At 41.0% G+C, this 27,971-nt stretch overlaps 1 protein-coding gene across 2 annotated transcripts in view; it reads left to right on the top strand.

Moving 5' to 3' along the window:
* Positions 1–2,226: 2,226 nt before the first annotated feature.
* The window catches only part of PKIG (cAMP-dependent protein kinase inhibitor gamma), a 99,478-nt gene continuing 73,733 nt past the window's right edge, over positions 2,227–27,971 (top strand). The window contains exons 1-2 of one of the 2 annotated variants that reach the window (XM_024746829.1): positions 2,227–2,339; positions 7,412–7,488. The gene's annotated coding sequence lies outside the window, so the exon portion shown is untranslated. The remainder of the gene's footprint in view (positions 2,340–7,411; positions 7,489–27,971) is intronic. The other variant, XM_024746830.1, reaches the window with a different exon arrangement.

The raw sequence follows: 27,971 nt of genomic DNA, 5'->3' as shown, positions 1-27,971 counted from the left end.
TACGCGGGCCTCTCACTGTTGTGGCCTCTCCCATTGCGGAGCACAGGCTCTGGATGCGCAGGCTCAGCAGCCATGGCTCACGGGCCTAGCCGCTCTGCAGCATGTGGGATCTTCCTGGACCGGGGCACGAACCTGCGTCCCCTGCATCGGCAGGCGGACTCTCAACCACTGCGCCACCAGGGAAACCTCATGTTCACATTTTTAAAGGATCGTTTTGGTTGCTGGGTGGAGAAGAGACTGGGGCAGGGTTGGAAGTTAGAGTAGAAGCAAAGACAGGGCTAGTTAGGAGACTATCACTGTGTGAAGTGAAAAATGTTGCCTGCCATATGTCGACTGAAAAAAAATGCACAACATGAGAGTTGTGAGTTAAGTTTTATTTGGGGCAAAATGAGGACTATAGCCCGGGAGACAGCATTTCAGATAGCTCTGAGAAATGGCTCCAGAGGTAGGGGGGGAAGGTCACTGTGTATGTGATTTTGGTGAAGGGGGAGTACATGCAATCAAGCACACATTTTTGCAGAAGGTTGCTGCTAGTCACGAGAAGCAGACATCACCATGAAAGATTTTAGTGCTTTTCTAGATAAGAGGAAATGTAAGAATTGGGCTCATAAAATCTTCTCTTAAAATATATATAACCATCTGGGGCTTCCCTGGTGGCGCAGTGGTTGAGAGTCCGCCTGCCGATACAGGGGACACGGGTTCGTGCCCCAGTCCAGGAAGATACCGCGTGCCGCGGCGCGGCTGGGGCCGTGAGCCATGGCCGTTGAGTCTGCGCGCCCACAGCCTGTGCTCTGCAACGGGAGAGGCCACAACAGTGAGAGGCCCGCGTACCGCAAAAAAAAAAAAAAAAAATCTAACCATTTGAAGACCTGTTCTGCCAGTTTTTCCTAGAGCACAGAGTGCCTCCTTCCTGATCTCCACCCTGAACTCCTTTCACTGGGTGTTGAAGGTCAGCAGCTGCAGCAACTCATAATTTAATCCTTGTAGAGGCAAGTGGCAAGTGCCAATTTGTAGGTGACACATAACAGTAAACAAAGGATGCTGCAGCCATCAAACCTCTACAGACACTCCAGATAGCGACCTCAGCCACTGCAGTCACCCCCAGCTGTGCACCCTGGGGGATTCAGGATGGAGAAAAGCAGGATACTGGCCCTAGATAGTTAAGGTGCATATCAAAGGAATGATTTCAGTGAGCCCAGACTCTTGCATCTTCCCATACACAGAAAAGTGCTAAATTCAACTTGAGATATGTTTTTAATTAACACTAATCTTTGTTGCAAAAACTCAAATATATTCTAATTCCTCCCTCGTTTCTTTGGAGCAGTCTCTCAGAGCTGTCTGAGAGGCTGTGTCCAGCCAAATAAAACATAATTCTCAACTTTTAGGTTGTGCTTTTTATTTTTTTATTATTTTTCAGTCAACAGCTATATGCATAGCTTGAAGCTAGGTCTATATGGAATCTGTATCTGTATCTACCTCAGTCCCTGTTAATTCTTTCTCTGGTAATCCATTTTACAGATGTACCATAATTAATCTGTTACTGATGGACGTTTAGACTGGTCTCAGCCCTTTTGCTGTTACAAACAATGGAGCAATGAATATTCTTTATGCTCATGTTCCAAGATTATCTGCAGGATTATTCCAGGAAGTATAACTGCTAGTCACGAGTTAAAGTACATTATTTCTCATATTGAAATTAAATCTGGTGATCGAATTCTCACCATGAGCCCAAAGAAACAAAGTTTTTTTTTTGTTTCTTGTTCTAGTTTTTTTAAAAAAATTCTTTGTCCCACCACCGTTCTGGAAATTGAAGAGGGAGAGGCATGTGCCACCCTTCCCACATCAATTTTCACGTCTTTAAATATTCCCAGTCTAGCAAGCTTCCGCCTGCGGCTCCGTCATCTCCCGGAATACTCTCCATCTCAGCTGACAGAGAAACTGAGGCACAGGCAGGATATGAAGCCCAAGTTCTCCCCCGGCCTGGCTGTCCCCCTTTCCCCCAAAGCTTCCTTCCTTCTCCCGTCCCTGCGGGCCAAATTTGAGGCTGCCAACCCCTACCCGGGTCCCCCTCCGCTCCGGACCCGGACTTCCGCCAGCTTTCTCCTCCTCCGCCCGCTTTTCCCTCCTCCGCCCGCTTTTCCCTCCTCCGCCCGCTAGGGGGCTGCGGAAGGGGCCGCGAGGCCTTCTAGTCCCTTCCGAGCCGCCGTAGCGCGAGCCGCGGGAGTTCGGCAGCTCCGGTCGCCAAGGCAACGGGCTTCGCTGCGCTCGGCTGGCGCCAGGCAGCCCGGGGGAGGCGCTGCGGGCCAGCGGCCCGGGCTCGGCTGGCGGCGGGACGGCAGGTGAGCAGGGGCAGGGCGGGCAGTCGCGGTCCTAACGCGCGGTTCCTGGCGTCGACTCGTCTCAGCGGGCGAGGGGCTGGGCCGCTGGGGACTCCCGGGAAGGAGACGGGGCCTGACCTTTATCCGCTCCCCCCACCCTTGGCGCCAGGGCTGCGCCCCCTCTTGCCCTTTACCCGTCCAGCGCTTTGGTCTGTTTATTATATTTGGGGGCCATTGGCGTGATTCGAAAGTTTTTTTTTTTAAAGCTCTTCTTATTTGGGGTCGAGGAATAACTCAGAATTGCAGAAAATGTGCGTCTGTGCGACTCTTCTGGGGCCAGAGAGGATTAAGTTCTTTGTCCATCAGTTTTCCCATCTGCAGAATGGGGATAATGATAGCACCTATCTTAGAAGCTTATTACAAAGCAAATAATATATTTCAAATCCTTGCAGGTAAGCCTTGGGAGCTTTCGTTGTTACTACTACTACTACAAGGAGGTCCATCATTGAGCATGTGTTGTGTATCAGGGCCTGGGCTAATTGCCAGGGGTAAAAAAGTGAATGATACATCTTGTCCTCAGGGAACTCCACAGATTTAAGGTATAAATAGGAACTCATTGTGGTTCCAGCTATGATTTTGGACATACAGGGGACTGTGAATGCACAGAGAAGGCAGTTACCCCAGATTTCCGGAGATGAGGTTGGGGAGGATGGTCAAAGAGAGTTTCCAAAAGAAGATGGTTTCCAAAATGAGACATGAAGGCTGCCTCTGTATTGGCCGGAAGATGAAGCTGGTGGAGTGCATAGTCTTCTAGGCAGAGAGAACGGCCAGTGCAAGGTCTTGGGGAGAGAGTGCAGGCTTCTTGGGCATCTGCAGGGATTTCATAGCCTGTTTAGAGACAGATTCCGGGAAGTGGAAGTGATCTGGCTCGGTGTGTTTGAGAGATAAGCAGGTGCTCTTCTTATAGAAGAAAGACTTTACTTGTATCTCCTCCTGAGTTTGGACTTTGTCATGGGGGTTAGTGGGGAGCACTAGAGGATTTAAATCAGGCAGTGAGTGTGTGTTGCGTGATCAGAGGTATGGTTTTCAAAAGATCAGGATTTTTTTTGTTGTTCTTTCTTGGTCTCATCACTTCTCCAGTCTGTTTTTCACATTGCAGCTCTTCATTTATGGGGATTCAAAAAAATATTAACTGAGCACCTGTTATGTGCCAGGCACTGTGTAAGTAGTAAGGAATCAGGTTCCTGCCCTCATGGCATGTATTCCAGACATTAAAGGTACATTCATGGAGACAAAAGCAGTCCAGTACAACTGGAACTGAATCAGTATTGGAAGAGACCCATCCAGAGAGTTTTTTCTTTTTTCTTTTGAAGGCCCAGGTCATTCAGGGCCACTGTCTTGTACACTCTAGGCAGAACCATTCACTTAGAACTACACCAAGAAGAAATGGCCAGAGAAGTGGGAGGAGAACTAGGAGAGTGTAGTAAAGCCCAAGGAAGAGGTCCACTTTGCTGGATGCTGCTGAGATTTCAAGTGAAAGAAGTTAAACGGTAAAATGTGCCTTTTGCAGAAGTAAATATAGAGGTCACTGAAGACCCAGTTGAGCAGATTTGGTGAAATGATGGGGGTGGAATCTATAATATCGGCAGGTTCCAAAGGTTCAATGTAATATGTCAGTGGGATGAGGAGAGAGTGGGATGTGAGAAAGTAAAGGCAAAGTGTAGGCAGCTCCAAGAAGTTTGGCTGTGAAGAGAAGCGAGAAGGCTGGAGAGCAATTGGGGAATCAGGTGAAGTCGTTTTAAGCAGGAGAGAGACACAAGCAGATTTAAATGCCGATGGCAAACAGCCAGTAGTGAGGGAGAGAAAATACAGGAGATGAAGGTGAAAATCAATGGCACAACTTTCCAGCGAATGTGAGAGTGGATGCGATCCACAGCACAGATCCTTTACAAAGAGTCTGATGACGGCTTTTTTGTTTTGTTTAGTTTTGGAGACGTGGGAAGCAAGGTAATTGCTGAAAAGGAGCACACCTGTGTAATGCAACCAGAAGAAATAAGTAAAAGATGTACGCATGGAGAGAAAGTTCTATTTTCTTTCTCAACAGATAGGAGACATTTATTGAACTAACATTGTGTTAAGCACTCTCCATGCAGTCTCAGTTGAAAACGTGATCTTTACATCAACCCTGGGAGATAGCCTCTAGTGTAATTCCTAGCTGATGGATGAGGAAATGCAGGTAAAAAATGCTTAGCCAAGGTCAGACAGGATTTGAATCCAGGCCGGCCTGAGCCAGAGCTTTTGCTCTTAATCGCTACCTAAATGATACGATTGTCTGCCTCTGATATGATTATCTGCTGAGAAAATTCAAGAGAATTGAGTTAAAAATAAGCAAGCTACAAGAGAGACAAAAAGCAATAGTAAGAAGATGGAATTGTAGGTGAAATGACAATAGCAACATGAAAAATAAATACCTAGGAATAAACTTTAAAATAAATGTGCCTAGCTAGTCAGATAGAATAAGAGTTGGCTGGAGGTTTGGAGGTATGGGTCAGGATGGGTGCTTGTGTGAAGAGGAGGTATTTTTGCCTTGGGAAAATCAGGGTATGGATACCAGAAAAAAAGGCATGTAAAAAAACCAGATGTCTGTTATGGACATGATGAGAAAATATGCAAACTTGTTGACTGTGATGTTTTTATAATATTGAAAAACTGAAAGCCGACTGGTTAAATCATGATGCAGTTATATGATGGGTACTATCAGCTGTTAAAAAAGGAGGCGGGAGCCATATATATGAGAAAGATGTTTACATCATATGGTTAGGTGTGAAAAACAGATGACAGTATGTTTCTATTTTTGTTTTTTTTAAGTGTATACATACATATTTATAGGAAAAATGTCTAGAAAGATGAGTTGTTTAAAACAATTTTTTATTTTTAATTGTGTGAAATACCCATAAACTTATCATAACCGTTTTTAAGTGTTAAGGATATTCACAGTGTTGTGCAGTCAACCTCCAGAACTTTTTCATCTTGTGGAACTGAAACTTTATACCCATTAAAACAACTCCACGGGGGCTTCCCTGGTGGCGCAGTGGTTGAGAGTCCGCCTGCCGATGCATGGGACATGGGTTCGTGCCCAGGTCCGGGAAGATCCCGCATGCCGCGGAGCGGCTGGGCCCGTGAGCCATGGCCGCTGAGCCTGTGCGTCCGGAGCCTGTGCTCCGCAGCGGGAGAGGCCACAAGAGTGAGGGGCCTGTGTACCACAAAAAAAAAAACAAACAAAAAAACAACTCCACGTTTCCCCCTCCCCCTAGCTCCTGGCAACCGCCATTCTACTTTCTGTTTCTATGGATTTGGCCACTCTGGATACTTCATATAAGTGGAATCATACAATATTTGTCTTTTTGCGATTGGCTTCTTTCACTTAACATCATGTCCTCAAGGTTTGTGTATGTTGTAGCATGTGTCAGAATTTCCTTTTTAAGGCTAAATAATATTCCGTGTGTGGATATACACATTTTGTACCTACATTGTATTTATGAACACATTTTGTTTATCCATTCCATAGATGGACATTTGGGTTGCTTTCCCCTTTTGGCTGTTTTGAATAATGCTGCTACAAACATGAATGTGCCAGAAAGATAAGTTCTTTATGTCTGTGTCCTGAGATCATGGGGAGACTTTTATTCCTTTCCTTATTGCCTTATTTTTCTTTTTTATGAGCATGAATGGCTTTCATAATTGGAAAAAGCAATAAGGATATATCCTATTTAGGGAGATGGGGGAGTAAAGGTTAAAAAAAAAGGGCCTGGTCTAGGGCAGTGGCAGCAGGAATGGAATGGAGTGGGCAGATTTGAGAGACATTTCAGGAGAATCAACAGGACTTGACAACTAAGAGGTAAGGGAGAGAGGAGTGGAGGATGAAGCCTTGGGGGCCTGTGGGGAGAAGGGGCTTAGACTAGGGGAGGAGGGGGGAAATAAGGCTGGAGAGCCACCTGAGCCTTTTTGTTCAGGAGTTTGGACTCTTTCCTGAAAGCAGAGGGAAACCATTGAAAGGAAGGGAAATGACTTAATCAGATTCGCATTATAGAAAGATCACCCTGGCTCCCGCCAACCCATTCTGCAAGCTGAAGCCAGATAGTGACAGATTTCCCTTTGTGTTACTTAGACTTGAACCTTTGTTAATTTCCTTTTATTTGCGATGAAGCATTAATGCTGGAAGATGCAAATCTATTCTTCTCAAAGCACCTGGAATATTTTAAACAAAGTCCTATTTAGATTACCTTGATTCCTAATTGCATTCAGTTGTATCTTAACACAGTCTCCTGAAAATTACTTTCTACCTTTAGCAGGGGAAATATAATTGGGAAAGTAAGCAAGAAATATAAACAGCTCAAGTTAGAGACTTTCAAATTTTTTTTTAAAGATTTTATTTATTTATTTTTGGCTGTGTTGGGTCTTTGGTGCTGCGCGCAGCCTTTCTCTAGTTGCGGTGAGCAGGGGCTAGTCTTCATTGCAGTGCGAGGGCTTCTCATTGCAATGGCTTCTCTTGTTGCAGAGCACAGGCTCTAGGCGCACAAGCTTCAGTAGTGTGGCACGCGGCTTCAGTACTTGTGGCTCACGGGCTCTAGAGCACAGGCTCAGTAGTTGTGGCGCCCAGGCTTAGTTGCTCCGCGGCATGTGGGATCTTCCCGGACCAGGGCTCGAACCCGTGTCTCCTGCATTGGTAGGTGGATTCTTAAGCACTGTGCCACCAGGGAAGCTGCAAGACCTGCAATTGATGGCAATATCTTTGACACTCTCCTTTGGGGAGAAAGGGGCCAGTGAAGTAAACAGTGTCTTATTAAAGGATTACTACAAAACAAAAATTGTTGAGAGTTCAAATGGATTCAGCTTATTACCTGTTTCTATTCCCACAAACCTGTAATGTGTCTCTGCTTCCAGAGCATTGCGGAGAGGGAATTAACTATCGTGCTGATGTTCTTAAGTGTTTTGCAGTTTATGAGAGCTGCATGTCCAAAAGATGTGAACCCATGATCTCATTTCATTCCTCCCAGTAACTCTTAAATAGGGATTATCGTTTCTGTTTTCAGATGAGGAAATTGAAGATCAAAGGATTTAAGAAACCTCCCAGCTCCTACATCTAATGAATTCCGGAGTTTGAATCCAGGTTTTCTTACTTTCTTTTTATATTATAGTTTCTTATTATGGAAAGTTTTAAACATATACAAAAGTACAAAAGATGGTATAATACCTTATACCCCAGCTTCAACAGATACCAACATATGGTCAGTTTTATTTGATCTATAGCCCCCACTCCCTCCCCACCTTAGATTATATTAAAGCAAATCCTAGACATCATATCATTTCATCTATAAATACTTTAATATACATCTAAGAGGTAAAGATTTTTTTCACCCCCCTTTTCACCCTATAATCACACCTAAGAAAATGAACATAGTAATTCCTAAATATTACCTAGTATCTGCTTGGTATTCAGTTTCCTCAGTTATCTCATAAATGTCTTTTTACAGTTGGTTTGTTTGAATTGGGATCCAAACAAGGACCACCTGTTACATCTGGGTGATAGTCTCGTAAATCTTTGAATCTATAGCAATTATGTCTCTTCTTCCCCCCGCCCTTGCCCTTTATTTGTTGAAAAATCAGGTCATTTGTCCTGTACAACTACTCTGGATTTGGCTGGTTATATCCCTTTAATGTGTTCCTCCATTCCCTTTATTTTTTTGTCCATTGTACTTTATGGGTGGTGCTGTGTATCATATCAGCAGGCAGTAAAGGCTGGCTCTCACCTTATGTGATATTAAGATTGATCATTGGGTTCAGGTGTTTGTTGGAAAGATCCCTTCATTGTAAGTTTCTCGTTAGCCTTTCACAGGATGGTTTTAGCAGCTGTTAATTATCATTGCCAAGATTGATTTCATTAGGGGGTTGCAAAATGAATACAGGTTTTCCTGATGCCAAGTCATGTGCTCTGTTAAATCCCACTGTCTCCTGATTAAAGGAAACCTTTGCACGACTGTCATGTATTTTCCCCTCTGGTAGGTGGAGAAAATTCCCTCAGTTAATAATTCAGCTTAATATATATTTTTTAAGAAAACAGCCTGTATGTTCTGTCCAATACTGGTTACTTACAACATTGCTTTTCTGGGTTGGTCTTATGTGCTGGCAAAACCACACTGTGAAGGGCTGCTTGTACCAGTGCTTTGCAAACCGTGGGTTGTTACCTACAATAGGTTGGGAATTAGTAGGTAGAGGCATTATTTGGGAGAGCAGTTCCAGCATATTTTTTTCTTTTAGTGGGAAAAAACTCCCAATAGAACAGAAAAAAGATTATATCTCATATATTAAGAATAAGCTTTCTTTTGTAAAACTTTTTTTCAGCCCTTTTTATGTATGTGTAAGCCAATGGTATAAAATGTATTCCACATTGCGGGCATGTTCAAAACCATATTGTTCCAGTGTTTAGATGACCACCCTGATATGTAGCAAATTCCTCAGTCAAGGGTTCAATTATGTTCAAATCTACTACTTAGAAAATAGTGCAGTACATTGATCCATTTTAGAATGTCATTTAAAAGATTTTTTGGGTGACCGCCAGTTAACCAAACTTACATTACCCTCAATAACCTAATCCTCTCCTATTCCATTTGGATTGAATGCATGGAGAAATGTGAACTCTCCAGGGATTTTCATATATAGATACTTTCGATTGTCTGTTACCCTTGAGGTGGGGTAGATGATTTCAGACAGCACTGACATCATTGAAAGCATGCTGGAGTCTCATCAGTATGAGTTGGTTGGGAAGAGGAGAGAGTCAGGACTGTGGAGAAACTGACTCAGCCTCTTGGCTGGCTTCTGGGGCATGGGAGTGGGGTGAGGGCAGCCATTCCTCCCAGGCTCACAGTGGTAACAAAAGTAGTCCTAATATTTGTTCCTGCCCTGATTAGGATTGGCTAGGACATGAGTGGGTGGGGTATTTAGTGACACCAGCCACAGAGGCCTAGGAAATGCAGATGTTGCACTGTGTCGTGCAGTTAACATCTTAAAGCTGTGGAGACTGGAATCCGAGAGTGTCTGTTGCTCAGAATCAACCAGTAAATGCGGGAGCAAAGTTTTAAGGCTTTACCATATTCTGAATATTGTAATATCCTGAATAAATGTGTGGCGTTGAGTAAGTTCTTTAATAATAGTACCTACTGCTACACTTGTTCTAAGGATTGACTATGTAGTTAAAGCACTTAACATAGCCTGTTCATGGGAACCCTTCAGTAAATATTAGCTGCTATTATTATTTTTCCTCTTTTTTTGTCATTTTTTTTCTTCTTTCTTTTTTGAGAACGAACTTAATTTATGTATATTTTTAACCTCTCCTTATTGATTAAATGATTAAAACAGTCTCAACCACTGCGCCACCAGGGAAGCCCTATTTTTCCTCTTTTTTTGTCATTTTTTTTTCTTTCTTTTTTGATAACGAACTTAATTTATGTATATTTTTAACCTCTCCTTATTGATTAAATGATTAAAACAGTATTAGAAGGATTTTTAAAATATGAGATATAATTGACATGCCATTGTATCAGTTTTAGGTATGCACCATATGATTTGATATATGTATGTATTATGAAACGATTAACAAGTTTAGTTAACAAACATCACCGCACATAGTTACAATTTTTTTTTCTTGTAATGAAAACTTGTAAGATTTACTCTCTTAGCAAATTTCAAATATACAAATAACGTTATTTTTACTAGTCACCATGCTATACGTTATATCCCCAGGACTTACTAGTCTTATAACTGGAAGTTATGTACCTTTTGATTACCTTCACCCATTTCACCTATCTACCCCTGCCCCCGACCCCTGCCACCTGTCTCTGGCAACTGGCAACCACCAGTCTGTTCTCTGTATCTATGAGTTCGGTTTTCTTTTTGGATTCCACATATAAGTGAGATCATACAGTATTTGTCTTCTGTCTGACTTATTTTACTTAGCATAATGCCCTCAAGATTCATCCATGTTTTTTGTTTTGTTTTGTTTTTAGTTTTTACTTTATAACAAAGTGAATCAGCTATACATATACATATATCCCCATATCTCCTCCCTTTTGCATCTCCCTCCCACCCTCCCTATCCCACCCCTCTAGGTGGTCACAAAGCACCTAGCTGATGAGCTGATCTTCCTGTGTTATGCAGCTGCTTCCCACTAGCTATCTATTTTACATTTGGTAGTGTATATATGTCCATACCACTGTCTCACTTCTTCCCGGCTTACCCTTCCCCCTCCCCGTGTCCTCAAGTCCATTCTCTACACCTGCATCGTTATTCCTGTCCTGCCCCTAGGTTTTTCAGAACCATTTTCTTTTTTTTTAGATTCCATATATATGTGTTAGCATACGGTGTTTGTTTTTCTCTTTCTGACTTATTTCACTCTGTAATCCATGTTGTTTTAAATGACAGTATTTCCTTTTTATGGCTGACTAGTATTTCATTGTGTGAGTGTATATATATACACACACACCATATTTTCTTTATCCGTTCATCTGTCGATGGACACTTAGGTTGTTTCCATGTCTTGGCTATTGTAAATAATGCTGCCGTGAACATGGGGATGCAGATCATTTTCCAAAATAGAGATTTCATTTCCTTTGGGCAAATACCCAGAAGTGGAATTGCTGGGTCATATGGTAGTTCTGTTTTTAATTTTTTGAGAAACTTCCACGCTGCTTTCCATAGTGGCTACACCAATTTACATTCCCACCGACAGTGCCCAAGGGTTCTCATTTTTCCACGTCCTTGTCAGCACTTGTAATCTGTTGTCTTTTTGAGAAAAGCCATCTTAACAAGTGTGAGGTGATATCATTGTGGTTTTGATTTGCCTTTCCCTGATGATTAGTGATGTTGAGCACCTTTTCAGGTACCTGTTGGCCATTCGTATGCCTTCTTTGGAAAAATGTCCATTCAAGTCCTCTGACGGTTTTTTTTAGTCAGATTGTTTTTCTTTGCATTGCATGAGTTCTTTATATATCTTGGAAATTAACCCCTTATCAGGTATGTGATTTGCAAATATTTTCTCCCATTCTGTAGGTTGCCTTTTCATTTTTTTGATGGTTTCCGTTGCTGTACAGAGCTTTTCAGTTTGATGTAGTCCCACATGTTTATTTTTGCTTTTGTTGCCTTTGCGTTTGGTGTCAGATCCAGTCTTTGCCAAGACTGATGTCAAAGAGGTTACCCCTCCTTGTTTTCTTCTAGGAGTTTTATGCTTTCAGGTCTTATGTTCAAGTCTTTAATCCATTTTGAGTTGATTTTTGTATATGGTGTAAGAAGTGGTCAAGGTTTATTCTTCTGCATGTGCCTGCCCAGTTTTCCCAATACTATTGAAGTCATGATCTTTTTTCTATTGTATATTCTTGACTCCTTTGAATAAAATTAATTGACCATATATGTGTGGGTTTATTTCTGGGCAGTTCAACTCAATTCTCTTCCATTGATCTATGTGTCTATTATTTCTGAAATATGTTTCACAGTGTTGATTGGTTAAGCTTCCTGCTACCCCCTGCTCAGTTTCATTTTTCAGCTGCTGCCTTGGCTTCCATATGGACTGGTGGCACACGCCTCTTACTGAAAAAATGATTCCTTTGGTTTGAGACAGCTAATAGCTGCCAATATTAGAGAGGTTAGCACCTAGTTGAGTGGCTCTGAAAATGGTAGGATTTGGGGGAAATATATAGGCAGGTGATACCTTGTAAACAAAGAAACAGAGCAAAATGTTTCGTTTTTGTTTTTAATTTAATTTTTCTTTGACTCCTTTGAATAAAATTAATTGACCATATATGTGTGGGTTTATTTCTGGGCAGTTCAACTCAATTCTCTTCCATTGATCTATGTGTCTATTATTTCTGAAATATGTTTCACAGTGTTGATTGGTTAAGCTTCCTGCTACCCCCTGCTCAGTTTCATTTTTCAGCTGCTGCCTTGGCTTCCATATGGACTGGTGGCACACGCCTCTTACTGAAAAAATGATTCCTTTGGTTTGAGACAGCTAATAGCTGCCAATATTAGAGAGGTTAGCACCTAGTTGAGTGGCTCTGAAAATGGTAGGATTTGGGGGAAATATATAGGCAGGTGATACCTTGTAAACAAAGAAACAGCAAAATGTTTCGTTTTTGTTTTTAATTTAATTTTTACTTGTGTCAGAGTAATTCTATGCTGTAACATTCTCTATTTGGGCATCTCAACTGCCTAGAGAATGAAGGTTTCATATACAAATGTCATTTAAAAATATAACTTCTAAGTTTTCATAAACAATTTATTATGAGGCTGTTTAGTCGTATATGAGGCAGATTGGGGTGATGTATTTGAAAAGTGATTCTCTGTAGCCAGTGTACTTCTAGGACTAGACTGTGTTTCTGTTTGAACTCTTGTACCAAAGCCTAGCATTCTACTGCTTACTGATTGTATTTTGCTGCCTAAGAAAATAAATACTATATATATTATAAGTTAGTTTATCTAAAACATAATACCTGTTTCCTTGTGGGTTTTTTTTTTTTTTTTTTGCGGTACGCGGGCCTCTCACTGTTGTGGCCTCTCCTGTTGCGGAGCACAGGCTCTGGACGCGCAGGCTCAGCCGGCCATGGCTCAGGGGCCCAGCCGCTCCGCGGCATGTGGGATCTTCCCGGACCGGGGCACGAACTCGTGTCCCCTGCATCGGCAGGCGGACTCTCAACCACTGCGCCACCAGGGAAGCCTTCCTTGTGGTTTTTAAGTTAAAATCTGAGGCATTAGATCTTTTCAATTTAGGTTCTTTTCTTATGGATAATCTATTCAAGCTGAAGTCACTATGATTGAAAGTAACTGAAACTTAATTAAAATGATATTTCCAGAGAGGCTCCTAAAAATGGTGTAGCTTTCCTATGGCTTCAGAGCCATTGGTCTCTTTCAGCCAGTATTTTGAAAATGCTAGAACTTGTAGGAATGCAGAGTTGTATAGCGGGAAGAACAAGACCTTGGATTTCAGGCAGATCATGGTGACCTCGGGCAAGGTCTTGTAGTCTTGGTTTCCTTATCTGTGAAATATCTCATGAGGTCCTTTGAGAGTTAACCATTATAAAATGAGACCACTACAAGGGGCTTATTAAATGTGAGTTACCTTCTTTTCTCCCATTCCCAATTCCACAAGCCTACCTGCTATGTGCTTCTACTTACCACCAGAAGGAAACTTGAAAAAGAAGAGTTGGTTATCTAATCTGAATTTTCAACATAAATTAAACATATGTAATTATATTGCTTTCTTGTGTGCATAGGGTTTAACATTCAGTGGTTCTCGATGATCTCTGCTTGTTGTATGTGGTATGTATGGCCATCTTTTCCAAACCAAAAAGTTGGGACTTGTGTTCTGATGAGTATAGTATACTTAGAGGGTCAAGAGAACAGAATATTCTAAAAATAGTGCAGTCTCACGGAAATCATAGATGTGTTCTTATGTGTCCAAAGGAAGCAGTACAAAGGCATGGTTAGGAGGCATTGGAGTCCTTTGGACATGAGTTCAAATCTTGGCCCTTTCTACTTTCTTCTACAAGTGACTTAACCTTTCTTTTTTTTTTTTAATGTTTGAAAAATGTTTTATTTTGCTTGATAACTGTAGAAAAGCCCTTATTGTGATTAGCACATGAATAGGAGGATCATCTTTTTAAAAAAAATTTAACTTTTAATTGTTTTATTGAATGAGTTTCTAAAAATTCTATAGTGCTTTATAATTTTCAAAAGTTTCACAAACATTATTTTATATAATTTCATAATAACCCTTTTTCCCCCTTCCCCTGTATTGCCTCTCCCCCTTCCCTCTCCCCACTAGTAACCACTAGTTTGTTGTCTGTATCTGTGAGTCTGCTTCTTTTTTTACTTAACCTTTCTTTCTAAGCTTCAGCATTTCCTCACTTGTAAAATGGATGTAATGAGAGTTCCTCATCTCTTGTGAGGATTGCATGAGATAAAGGGCTCAGCACAAGGTCTGGCAGGTAGTAAGTACTTGACATTATCTGTCAACTGTTAGGATTGTTATAAGACCTTTGAAACGTGCACTTATTCAGTAACCTTCTTTGGAAAAGCCTGTAGACGAACAAAAAGTTCTCCTAAATAACTCAGTAATTGGTAACTTACTGTATAATAACTTCTTTATCAGGCCTGTATGGAAAAGGCACAGAAATATTAAGGACCCAGTGCCCAACTTTGCATGCCCCTTGGGAAGACCTCACTCGTTTGCCTTTCTCACAATATTTGAATAACACTTAGCACCTAGTCGATTGCCTCTAAGATGATCTCTCTAGAGTGGGGATATTTTTTGGCTCACATAACTTGTACTTGCCCCAGAAGTAGGACAGAATTCAGCATTAATGTAATCCACTGTCTCAGGCTGCTTGCCCTGTGAATCTCTTGGTTGTGTCCTCCCTGGGGTGTTGGCTTCATCCTCAGGCCAGCAGCAAAATATGGGCAGCAGTTCTGGGCCCCAGATCCATGTACGGCACCTACCAAAGCAGTAGAAAGATCCTTCCTTCCTCTGATCTGCTAAGAATGAGAATTTTCTCAGAACCCCCCACCCCCCATACTAATCCTACAATGTCATTGGCCTGAACTGGGTCATGTGCCCATTCCTGAACCACTTCCTGTCACCAGGGCAACACCATGCCTTATTGGCCTCAGCCTGGTTCCTAAACAAGTTATTTACGAGGGGGATGAAATTATATTTAGGCCAATCAGGAACAGAATTGCGTGTCTGTTAGGAAGAAAGTTTTTCTGTGACTAGGAGGAATGGACACTGAGTAGATTGGTCAGCTAGGATTTGCGTTGGCTGCTGGTAACAAGGCTTTAAATAAGACGGGTTATTTATTTTTCTTTCAAAAAACATTAAGTCCGAAATAGGCAGTCTGTTGCTGGCATGGCAGTGCCACAGTCTAGCCTTTTCTCTTTCTGCTTCACCATCCTTAGCACACGGCTGGCATTCTCATGGTCACCTTGTGGTCACAAGTGGGCTTCTGGCTCTCTAACCAAACAGTCCTTCCTTGAAGCAGGAAGAAGTAGGAGAAGGGAGGGCAAAGGACACCCTTTCAAGTACCAGAAGCCCCAGCCAGCACGTACAGTTTACATCTCATTATCCATTTATATCTGTGAAGGAGGCTAGTGAATGTAGTTTCTTAGCTGGACACGTTGCTGTTCCCAGCAGCAGAGGAATTCTCTTGCTGTGGAAGAGAGAGAAAATGGCTATAGGTCTGGCAATGCACAGTGCCCACCACGCAGCCAACCGTGTCCTCCATACCCTCCATTTGGAGGAAACCATAGTTTTGTATGTGTTTACTATCTTTCTGTTCATGGTTTTTTAATCCAGTAATGAGACATACTTGATATAATGTTTTATAATTCATATTTCCCATTTAACCACATTGTGATATATATATATGTATATATATGTGTATATATATATATATATATATATATTATGGTGTGGCCAATATAATTGCAACTAGCCACATGTTACTGTTTAAATTTTAGTTAATTAAAGTTAAATTAAAAATCCAGTTTCTCAATCTCAGTAGCCACATGTGACTGGTGATTACTGAATTCAGCAGCCCAGGTATAAAACATTTCCATCATTGCAGAAAGTTCTGTTGGACGGCACTGCTCTAGAGCACCAGCGCGCTGCAGCTCTCTTCCATTTGGTTTTAGGGAGTTTTAGTGGTCCGAGTCGCTAACTTAGAACCAGGCTGCCTGGGTTTGAATTCTCAGTCTGCCATTTACTAGTTGTAAGATCTCGAGCAAGTTACTTAACTTCCCTGTGCCTCAGTTTCCTTATTTGTAAAGTGTTGGTCACAGTAGTACTTAGACTGTTATTGCGTAGTAAAGGACTTAATGTACGTAGAGTACTTAGAACAGTGGCTGGCACATACTAGACACATTATAAGTATTTGCCAGGACGATGATGATGAGAATCAACAAGAGTCAGTTGGCTTTGCCCCCAAGCCTGTTTATCCCAGTTTTACTTGTTATTGTAATTACAAAATAATTGTGAGGTAAACTAATGAAAAAAAATGAGGACAAAAAAAAGACATTGCTTTTGTGAAAAATAAGTTGAATGTTTAAAAGACCTGGTAAAAATGAATGAGTATAAAAAAGTTCTTGTCAATTTAGAGGTGGAAGAGACCACTGAAAAGACTGGGAGAAAAAATTCATCAAAATGTAGGATTTTTGCTTTTGGACTACTTCACAAGTGGCTTTCCAGTAAAAACTGGAAATCATTTCCTGTAATGGATTCTACCATTATTAATCCTGATCCCACCAGGGTGAGAGCTTCTATTTTATTTCTTTTAGAATTGTTATGTAGGGATTACTGTGTATCAGTTGAAATGAATGATATCACCAAACCCTGTTGGTGGACATTTATATTATTTCTCAGTGTTTTGTGTTAGAGATGGTGCACCGTTGAGCTTCTTTACAGCAAAACCTTCTCCAATCAGTATGTTTTAATCTAAGGACTTGGGAGGAATGCTAGCCCCTTTTTACCGAGAGGCCTGGATTTTGGTCTAGAAATCATTATAATCCCATAACAGAGGGCATGTGGACATTCCAGTCCTAATTTTGCTTTTGGATTTAGCTCCATTTCTTTTTGTGGGCCATTCGCAGATTTTAGGTAATGTTTAGTGTTTAATACACCAAAAAGTTTGGACTGTCCTAGAAAAATCAGTGTAATGCAATTTGTCCTGATGCGACTTCTTTTTCCAATTCACATAGCACTTGGTTTGAACTTTTCTTTTTATTACATTTATCACAAATAGTCCTCCTTTGTAATTACTTTTGCATTCGTTTTGATTCTGCTACTAAACGCTTAGCTTGTTGAGGACAGCAGTCCTTCATTGGACCTTTACACGTCCTAACATACGGGCCCTCAATTTATGTTCATGGAAAGAGTGAATGAATGTCACTTTCTATTATTACATAGCCATCTTTCATAATATTTCCTTTGAATTCATTGTTAGTAGATAGTGTTCTGTCCTCTTCAATAGCTTAGATTCCATGTGAGAGCAAAAAGATGTTAAATGTTTGTAAGGTGACTTGAAAACATAAAGGTAGAGAGAATAGTGTAAAGAAACCCCCATCACATGTGATCTAGCTTCAACAATTAACATTTTAGAGATAATTTTTTTTTTTTTTTTTTTTTTTTTAGAGCTAATTTTTGATTTGGGTAGAGAGAACGTGAAGACTTTGTGGTGCCCATTTTGATTTTGTGGGGAAGGAAGCAGGGCCTGTATGACGGGCAGCGTGGAGAAAGAGGAGGCTGGTGGCCCAGAGAGAAACCTGCCTGCCTCCATCACAGGGTTGTTGTGAGGGTTTCATGAGCTGACACATGAACAGTGTCAAGAACAATGCCCAGCACGTGGTGAGTGCAACTCAGGTGCTGCCCCTGTCACCACCATCACTGCCATTGCCATTACTGTCACTGCTGCATAGCTTGAGGGGGCTGAGTTTGGTGGCTGTGGCACTTAGTAACCTTGGGCATCAGACTTTCTGAACTGAAGTTTCTTCATCTGAAAAATAGGAATGCTAATAGCATCCTATCTACCACACAGGGCAGTGGAATCATGCATGTAAATGTGTTCTGGATTAATGAACATTAATCACAATTTTCTGGAGTGATGTTCTGATCTGGAGGAACTGTGCTCTTTGGAGCTTTTTGGGAGTCAAGCTTGTCCCTTGTATGGACACTTGTTTGGAGACTTCCTGATATTAGTGGGCCCCAGAGTCATTTGTCAGCCTAGCAAATAAACATTATAGTACAATAAGCTTCATTTCCATTTGCAAAATGTTTGTTTCTAAAGCATGAAAACAATTTCGCTTTATATAGCTTGTCCATATTTGCACTGGAAATGAAATACTTATCAACCAAGTTGATAAAGGGATAAAAATAGTTTTCCTAAGGAACGGTTTGCTGGGGATTAATGTTGGAAAAATTTTGTAGCAGAATCTGTTTCACCATCTTTGAAATAGAAACAGTATCTTCATTTGTCTATATTTTTCATATAAAACTTTGCTCAACTCTTAATTAAAAATAGCTTTCCCAAAGCCAGAATTCCTCTAAAAAAATCAGTTTTCTTTTCTTTTAAATGAAGACTACGTTTTAAACACTCTGCTCTCTCCTCAGTACTGCAAAGAATTCTAATTATGCAGAACATTCATCCAAACCACACACACACACACACACACACACACACACACACATCTGTCTGAGATAAGAATTAGTAGATACTGTGGGAAGAGACATGGAGTATCCCTGATGGTTATAATAAATTTCTGCAGTGTTTCGACAGGACAATTAATTGTCATGTCTCCTGGGTATGAGAGTTATATAAGTCCAGGTCAGAAAGTCAGTGCCCTAAACTTAAATTCTCAGGAAGACCTTCCCTTTTCAAACTACCACTTGCCATTAGGTTTCACTTTTTAAAAGTTTGATTTTTGTTCTTTCAGTTAGTAAAAATTTGGCCTTCTTACCATTTGTAGTTTATAGCGTCTTGAACTTTTATAAACATCTTCATTCAAAGAAACTAACCCCCCATTCTGTATCTCCAAATAACAGAAACAAATAAATACAAAATGCAATTTTAGCTCAAAAAGAGCAAGATCTTAATTCCACTATTTGGCCCCAATGACATATGATCTCTTAGCTTTATTTCCCATAGCCTGTTCTATTTAAATGTTTTATTACACAGGCTCTTTACTTGATTGTTTTTTCCTGGAATTCCAGTATATTTTGGTGATACTTATTTTCAAAAGATCCTGCACAAATCACCTCTAGTAGTCCTCTAGCCAGTGTTGTATTAGAAGATATGTCACTTCTAATTTACATTTTAATTTAAATCAAATTGAAACTTCTAGATTGAGAGGGTTGACAGTAAAAACTTAGGATTTTTATAATTGTGGGAATCCTTTACTTCACTGTGATACATGTTTATGTTTCTTTGATTGAAAAGGACGTTAGAAAGGGGTCTAAATGTACTGCTTGGTCCTCCTTGTTAATCATTGAAAAATGAAGTCGGGAACTAGTTTTAACTTCTGAAGGAACTGGGAGATTTTATCCAGTATCTGAAATGGACCTTAGTTCTTTATGTACTGAAACTTTAGGATTGAATTTTTTTCTTTCATTTTTGACATATATTGAGCATCTACTGTGTGCTTAGCATTGTGTTGGGTGTCTTACACATATTAGCTCTTTTAATCTTACAGCAGCACTGGTAGGTAGATAGGACTCAAAATACCCAGTTGCTTAGGTTACAGACCTTCTTCCTTGATCTCTTCCACTGTCCTGGCCACACCAGGTCCATTTGGTTACATTGCCGTAACAGCAAATCACACACTGCTACGGCTGCAAACTGTGAACTGTGACAGCAGCGGCGGCCTGCTTGCTGGTGTCTCTGCTTCCCTTCTTGTCCCACTACAAGAGTTATGGTTGGACACGTAAAACTAATACAGTGTTATATGTCAGTTACATCTCAATAAAACTGGAGGGTGAGGAGCAAGTACAGAGAGAAAGGAGGGTGGAAGTTCAATGCTCATAATCAAAGACCTTCCATAGAGCTCTGTAGTTGTGCTGTCTGATATGGTAGCTGTTAGCCATACGTGGCTATTCACCTGAAATGTGGCTGGTCCGACCTGAGATGTATTGTACGTAATGGACTTCAAAGACTTAGTACAAAGATCAAGAATATGTCATTAATGATTTTTATGTTGATTACATGTTGAAATGATACTTTAAGAAATGCTGGGTTAAATAAAACAGATTATTAAAGTTATTGAAAAAGTTTCACGTATGTATACATATTATGTAGGTATGTACACAGTAACTACATAGTAGCCAGGGTGATTTTTTTTCAGCTTTCTGAGATAATTGTAGATTCATACTCTGTTGTAAGAAATAATACAGAGCGATCCCATGTACCCTTTACCCAGTTTCCCTAATAATAGATCTCAGCTCAAATGTCACCTCCTCAGGCAGTCTTCCTGATCCCTTGAATCTAGCCTGCTGTATCCACTTTCATTCACCTGTCCTATTGCTCTGTTTAATTTTTTCATAGAATTTGCTTCTGTTTGAAATTATTTTTTTATTTAATTGCCTTTGGTCCAGTAGAAGATGAGCTAAAGAGAGTGGGAACCTTGTTTGTTCTATTCATTGCTTTATCTCCTGTGCCTAGAATAGGACACAAACGTAGTAGGCACTTGATAAATACTTCTGGATGAGGAAGCAGAGTTTCAAAGTAATTGAGTAGGTTGTCTGTGGTCACACAGTAGTAAGTAGTAGAACTGTGACTTGAAGCCATGGGAACAAAGGACCTAAAATAGAGTTGAGTTTGTCCTGTTTAGAGAACAGATAGGACCATGATGCTGGAGGATAGGCAATGAGAGGGAGAGTGGTACGGTTTCAGTAGTCAGGGCTCGGGTCACCTCAGGCTTTGCAGACCAAGATGAGTGTGGATCTCATTCTAAATACAGTGGGAGGTACTGGAAGGTTCTAAGCAAGGGATCCATATAAACAGCATGGTCCAGCTTAGCTCACTGGAATTCTGCTCTGGTGCTGGGACCAAAGTCCTGGTCTGCAGCGATGCTTTTTTTCTCCCTTGCTTTGTCACCATGTGTGTGGTCTCTTGGAGACCTAGCAGGAAAAGGACTCTGGTCCTGTCACCTTCAGAGCATCACCCATTAATCACATTAGTCCTCCCAATAGAGAATTCAGGCAGAATGATGGGTTTGCTGGGAGGAAAAAGAAGACACAGCTCATGCTAGGCTTTCGATATGTTCTGGGGGGGTACCAAGTGACACCCAATCAGTACTTCCATGTGCCCTGGCCTCCGAACACGCAGACATGCAGCTTGGAAGTTTGGGGACCACCCTCTGCTTTATGTGAGCACGAAAGGTATTGTCAAGTGAAGTGTTTTGTGTGGGGCAAAGCCTTTGGATCATGTTTATATCTGAGGCTGCATTAAAAACAAGGGCAGGTTCTTCAGAGAGCAGATGCAGCAGCCTGGGTCGAAGAAAGATTTCATTGTGCATCCACTGCAAGGGGCTGTGAGAAGCCTAAGAAAATAGATAGCAAAGAAAGGTGTAGCCCTTGTTCTCAAGGAGTTTAAAGTCTGTTTAGATTTACAAATTGAAAGGTAGTTGACACTTCAAGGCAGTCTTATGCTAAGTGTCTGGAAGAAGGACCCTAGAGGAGGAGAGCCAAGTGATGGCTGAGCCTGCCAAAGCTCACAAAGGAGCTGGTGCCTGGCCTTAAATGTGCACTATTTACTGTATGTTTGCAGATATTTACCTTTCAAGTTTTATTCTCCATGTCTGTTCATAGCTGTTCAGAGCTAACTGCATAAAGGACCACAGTCCTGAAGGATGAGTAAGAATTAGGAGAGAGGAAGGAGAAAAGGCATTCAGGTGGGCTGGGGAGAGAATAAGATCAAGAGATGGAAGAAAATGCACTGAGTGTCAGAGGCTAAGTAGTACCTATCTGGCTGGAGCCGATACAGGAATGGGGAGAGAGAGAAAGGATCTGACTGGAAGGAAATTGTGTGAAAATCACTCCTGGTCAAGAATTCCCAACCTTTCTGCTTGTACAAATAATCAGGATGGAGCGATCAGCAGGTGTGTGGGTGGGTGACTGGTCACCGTAGTAATAGCTGTAACTTCAGTAGTGCCTGCTCTGTTGCAGGCTCTGGTCTAAGCAGCTTCCATTTAACTTGTTTAATCCTTTTTAACACCTCTGTGGGTAGGTACTATTATTATCGTCATGTTACAGATGGGGAAACTGAGGCACGAGAGGGGAAGCTCTAGAATCTGTGCTCCTTGCCTCTGTTATGGCCTCTCACTTAATGGGGGCTAGACAGATTTCCCCCCAGCTTTTTATTACGAAAAGTTTCAAACATACAGAAAAAAAATTGAGTATAGTGAACATCTGTATCAAATAACTAGATCAAACCGCGTGAACGTTTTGCTGTATGCTTTATCTGCGTATGTGTGTGTTTTTCAATTTTTGCTGAACTATTTGAAAATATGGTACAGACACGATAATTCACCCCTGAATACAAAGCAGAGCATCATCTTCCTTTCACATGGTATTTACATCCTTCCTTCCTTGTGCATTCTTGGAAAACACATTGCCTCCATGTAAAATTACTTTGTTCCACGTGAAATGCAATTGAGTTCTAGGCTCAAATAACTATAAACAGTTTTCCACTTACATGAATCTCTTGGTATTTGAAAGGTAGGCAGGGTAAGGGCAATTTGTGTTCCTATAAGACTGCCTGCCAGTTTGCTGGACTTTTAACATCCTGGTTGAGTGAGGAAGCAATCACATATTGTGACAACCAAACATGCCCTCCCCTCTTCCCCCATTTCCAGAAGGCCCTGCAGTGATTGTGCCTGTTGGGAGTCGTTGACCTAACTAATCCCCTCAGGAAAGAGCTGTAGGTCAAATGAAAAGAAAATGTGCACTTGCAGAGCCCGTCCTGTAATAATTCAGTGTGGAGGGGTTGGAGGTGGTAGAACATATCTGTAGTGCTCCTTTTGTTATACAAGCGCGTGTGTTCTAGATTTGTGTACATATATTCGTTTATTCAGTTCTACCCCCACTACCCCCCCACCACTTTCTTCCAGAAAGACTGTATGATAATTCTTGCTTTATTTAACCGTTAGGTATGTCTTCTCATGTATTGATCTGAATCAACTAGGACGTATTTGTAATTCCTGTGCTTTTCCATAGAAAGGGACTTGAAGCAGACCCAGGGCCCTCTCAGTTCGCCTTATTTCTCGCTGTTTTGCTGGTGCTGGAGGATATATTCCCAACACTGCTGCTCCCCGTACTCCATTGATCTTTACTTTTCACTGTTGCCTGTCAAACTCCATTTGTCAAACTTATCTCAAATGCCATGTTGTTTGTGGATCTTCCTTGGAGCCCTGCATCAAGATATAGCCTAAACCCCCACAACACATTCTTTCTCATGACAATAGCCACAGACTGCCTCGTGTTATGTTTGATTTTGTGTTTCCCTTATCTCCCTCATATATGTCAGTCATAATTACCTGGGCAACTCCTGTGTGATAGGCCTTGTTCAAGATTCTGGAAATAGAGATGAATCTTCCCTGGGCAGTCCCATTTTCTTCTTATTTTGCTTTCCTGATAATTAGAGTGACCTCTCGTTTCTTTGTATCCCCTGTGGTACCTGGTACAGTGCCTTGCATACGGTGCTTCGTATGTATTTCTGAGTTGGGTCTGGGATCCAGGGAAATAAGCACTTCCAAATGAGATCTGCCACTATGCAACCCTGGGTAAATCACTTAACTTCTACAAGCTCCAGGTTCCTTATCTAGAAAACATTGATAATAATACCCATCTTACAGGATTGTTGTAAGTTTAAAGATGAATTTTATGAAGTGCCAAGGCACCATTTTCAGCACAGAGTAAGTGCTCATTCAGTGGTAGTTATTATATGGGAAGCTCAGTCCTTCCTTTAGGTCATTTGAGCGAGCAGTAGGAGAATGTAGGATCTTAACTGTCTTAAGGAAAACACTTACTTTGTCTTGGGGCCTCTCCAAGAAGAAACAGGGCCTGGGGAAGGTCTGGCCCATCACTGATTAACTGTTCCTTTTTCAGAGTCAATGATCTGAGTCTCCGTTTTCAAACTGCTTATATAATATATACCACCTGTTATTTGTGTATTTTTAGCAGTGGGAGCCGGGTAATCCTAATCCTGTCTATAAAAGAGCAAACTGTTTACCAGAAGCAGAGTTTTTTCCTTAACACTGACTCACACTGACTCATCCTTCTCATTTTCCTTCCCACCTCTCATAACAACCTTGCAAGGGAGAGAATTTTTAGGGAATTTAGTCGGCTTACTTTTTTTTTTCTTTACTTCCCAAAGTGGAAAGCTTAAAGCTGTCACATTCTTAATACCATCTCAGGAAAGACTAAAGTCACTGCTGCCCTGGAGTGGTCAGAATGACCAGTGCCGTGTAGCCAAACATCTCAAGTAAAACCTTGTCTAGACAAACCAATTCTGTTGGCTGAGAGATTGGAGAAGTGCCTGAAATGTACACATTAATCTACTAAGCACATGTTGTCAACTTAACTTCAGTTCTGTTGAACATAGAAAATGTCTTCTTCTGAGGTAGGAAACCTGAGCAGAATTAGAGCCAGAGCTACGATGGCTTAACAGTCGGATTTGAGATGACAGACACAGAATTCAGGCAGCACGTTAGAGTCAGTAAAATGGGGAAGGAAGGTTCTAGATCAGAATGACTAATACCTTATCCCTTCATTTGACGTTCATTACATGAATATTGACTGATCATTTCTGATCATTTGTGAGTGCCAGGTGCTAGGGCTACAACAGTGAATAATAAAAACACAGTGCCTGCTGTCATAGACCTTTCTTTCTTTCTTTCTTTCTTTTAATATGTATTTTATTTATTTATTTATTTGGTTGCGCCGGGTCTTAATTTTGGCAGGCGGGCTCCTCAGTTGCAGCTCGCTGGCTCCTTAGTTGCGGCGTGTATGGGGGATCTAGTTCCCTGACTAGGGATCGAACCCAGGCCCCCTGCCTTGGGAGTGCGGAGTCCCAACCACTGCGCCACCAAGGAAGTCCCCATGGACCTTTCTTTCTGATGTGTGTTTGTAATAAATGCTGTGGTGGTGGAGGTAGAGGATGCTAAGGGAGCAGAGAAGTGCCTTGGCCTGCACACGTGAGCACGTACTAGTACCTGAAGATGAAGGGAGCAAGGAAGACTTCTTGGAGGAAAAGGCACCCAAGCTGAGACTGGCTGGATGAGGAGGACTTAACTGGAAGAAAGGCGATAGGACAGGGTAGGATGGCTGCAGAGATTCCAGACAGACAGAGCCACATCTGTGAAGGCCTTGAGGTGGGAAAGAGTTTGCTCACGGAGGAACTAAAATAAGTTCCAGTGTGTCCAAAGGACAGTTGAGCGAGGGGGAGGTTTGGCACGAGCTAAATTTGGATAAGCCGCCAGAGCCAGATCATGCAGAGCATTGTGGATCAATTTATTAATTAAAAACAATTTTTATTAACTGGGGCAAAATTTACATACAGTGAAATGTACATGACAAGTACATACACCATTGTAACCAACACCCCATTTTGAGTAAGGACTTTTGATAACTAAGAGCAATGGGAGGGATGGGCGTTGGGCAGGGCCCAGACTTGATGCTAACTGCTTGCTAGCTTAGAACACCCTGAGCGTGGGGAGGGACACCAGCAGGACAGGACTGGAATAGGTGGTGGTTTGCAGGTGGGCAGGGAACCCAGCTTGGGAATGGTCCAGGATCTCCGTTTCCCTAACATGATTTTAGCAGAGGATAAACCCCTACATGCTTTGTAGGATCTGAAGTGTCTGCACGGAGTGCAGAAGGCTGGTGTTTCAGGGTCTTCCTGGAAAGACTCTCAGGCCACCTACATTTTGAAGAAAGCCTCCTGAAAGCATGCCTGGCTACCGAGGCATTGTTTCTCCCAACTTCACTGACGAAACACAGGAAAATATTCACCTTATTCATTTTTGTTGTTGTTACCTACGGTACACGTGACATTTTCCTTTTCCTTTTCTAAGAGTAGGGTATTAAAAATATTGTCACAGTTTTGGGTTTTAGGGATTTACTGAGGCTTTTATCATTTAAGTGTTCTATTTCAATATCTGGGTTTTTGACATGGTGCCAGAAACCGTTGAATGTGTTACTATCCTCTGGCTGGGATTTCCAGTACTATGTGAAATAGACATGGCAAGAGTGGGGCACCCTCGTCTTGTTCCTGATCATAGAGGAAAAGCTTTCAAGTTTTCACTGTTGAGTATGATGTTAGCTGTGGGCTTGTCATATACGGCTTTATTACGTTGAGGTACATTTCTTCTATATCTAATTTGTTCAGAGTTTTTATCAGGAGAGGATGTTGATTTTTGTCAGATGCCTTTTCTGCATCTATTAAGATGGTCATATGGTTTTTATCCTTCATTTCTGTTAATGTGTATTGCATTTATTGATTTGCATATTGTGAACCATTCTTGCATCCCAGGGATAAATTCAACTTGATCACAGTATATGATCTTTTAATGTGCTTTTGAATTCAGTTTGCTAGTGTTTTGTTGAAGATTTTTGCATCTGTATTCAGCAGAAATATTGGCGTGTAATTTTTCTTTTCTGGTAGTGTTCTTGTCTGGCTTTGGTGTGACAGTAATGCTGACCTGGTAAATGATTTGGAAATTTTCCCTTCTCCTTAGTTTGTTTTTTTTTTTAAACAGTTTGAGAAAGACTGGTGTTAATTCTTCTTTAAATGTTTGTGGTGGAATTAGTAAAGCCATCAAGTCCTGGGCTTTTCTTTGTTGAGAGGTTTTTGATTACTGATTTAATGTCCTTACTCAGTATTATTGATCTGTTCAGATTTTCTATTTTTTCATGATTCAGTTGTGGTAAATTGGATGTTTCTAGGAATCTATCCATTTCTTACAGGTTATGCAAATTGTTGGCGTACTGTTGTTCAGAGGAGTCTTTTTTATTTCTGTGATATCAGTTGTAATGACTCCTTTCATTTCTGATTTTATTTATTTGAATCTTTTCTCTTTTTTCTTGATTAGTCTAGCTAAAGGTTTGTTAATTTTGTTTTTCTGGTCTCTATTTCATTTATTTATGCTCAGATCTTTGTTATTTCCCTCCTTCTGCTAACTTTGGGCTTAGTTGTTTGTTTTCTGGTTCCTTGAGGTGTAAAAATAGGTAATTTGAGATTTTTCTTTTTTCTTAATGTAGGCATTTATCACTTTGACTACATCATCCTACTCTTTCCTGACCTGTAAGGTTTCTTCTGAGAAATCCACTGATAGCCTTATGGGGACTCCCTTGTATGTGAAGATTTTTTTTCTCTTGCTGCTTTTAAAGTTCTTTGTCTCCGATTTTACAGTTTTATTATAATGTAGCTTCAAGAAGATCTTTTTGTGTTAACTCTTTTTGGGGGCCTATGAGCTTCATGAACTTGGATGTCCAAAATCTCTCCCCAGATTTGAAAAGTTCTCAGCCATTATTTCTTCAACTAAGCTTCCTGCTGCTTTCTCCTTCTCATCTCCTTCTGGGACTTCAGTAATATGTAGATTTTTTTCTTGTTGGCATCCCATAATTCACATAGGTTTTCTTCATTCTTTTTCATTCTTTTTATCTTTCGTTTTCCTCTGAATGGATAGTAGCAAGTGATCTGTCTCTTAATAGATTGTTCTTTTGCTGTATCAAGTCTGCTGTAGAAGCTTTTCTGTATTAACTGCATTTTGCATTTCACTCATTGTGTTCTTCAGCTCCAGAATTTCTGTTGGGTTCTTTTCATGATTTCTCTCTCTTTATTGAACTTCTCACTTGGTTCATGTATTGTTTTCCTAATTTCATTGAATTGTCTTTCTGTGTTTTATTTTCCTTTTCCCCCCTCTTTTATTAAATTGTGGTAAAATACACATAATGTGAAATGCACCATTTTAACCATTTTCAGGTGTCCAGTCCAGTGATATTAAGTACATCCATATTGCTGTGCAGCCGTCACCACGACGCATCTCCAGAACTCTTTTTTC

The sequence above is a fragment of the Neophocaena asiaeorientalis genome, unplaced genomic scaffold (assembly GCF_003031525.2).
Source record: "Neophocaena asiaeorientalis asiaeorientalis breed wild unplaced genomic scaffold, Neophocaena_asiaeorientalis_V1.1 scaffold132, whole genome shotgun sequence".
NCBI classification, from domain to species: domain Eukaryota; kingdom Metazoa; phylum Chordata; class Mammalia; order Artiodactyla; family Phocoenidae; genus Neophocaena; species Neophocaena asiaeorientalis.
This window is presented reverse-complemented; position numbering and strand designations above follow the sequence as displayed.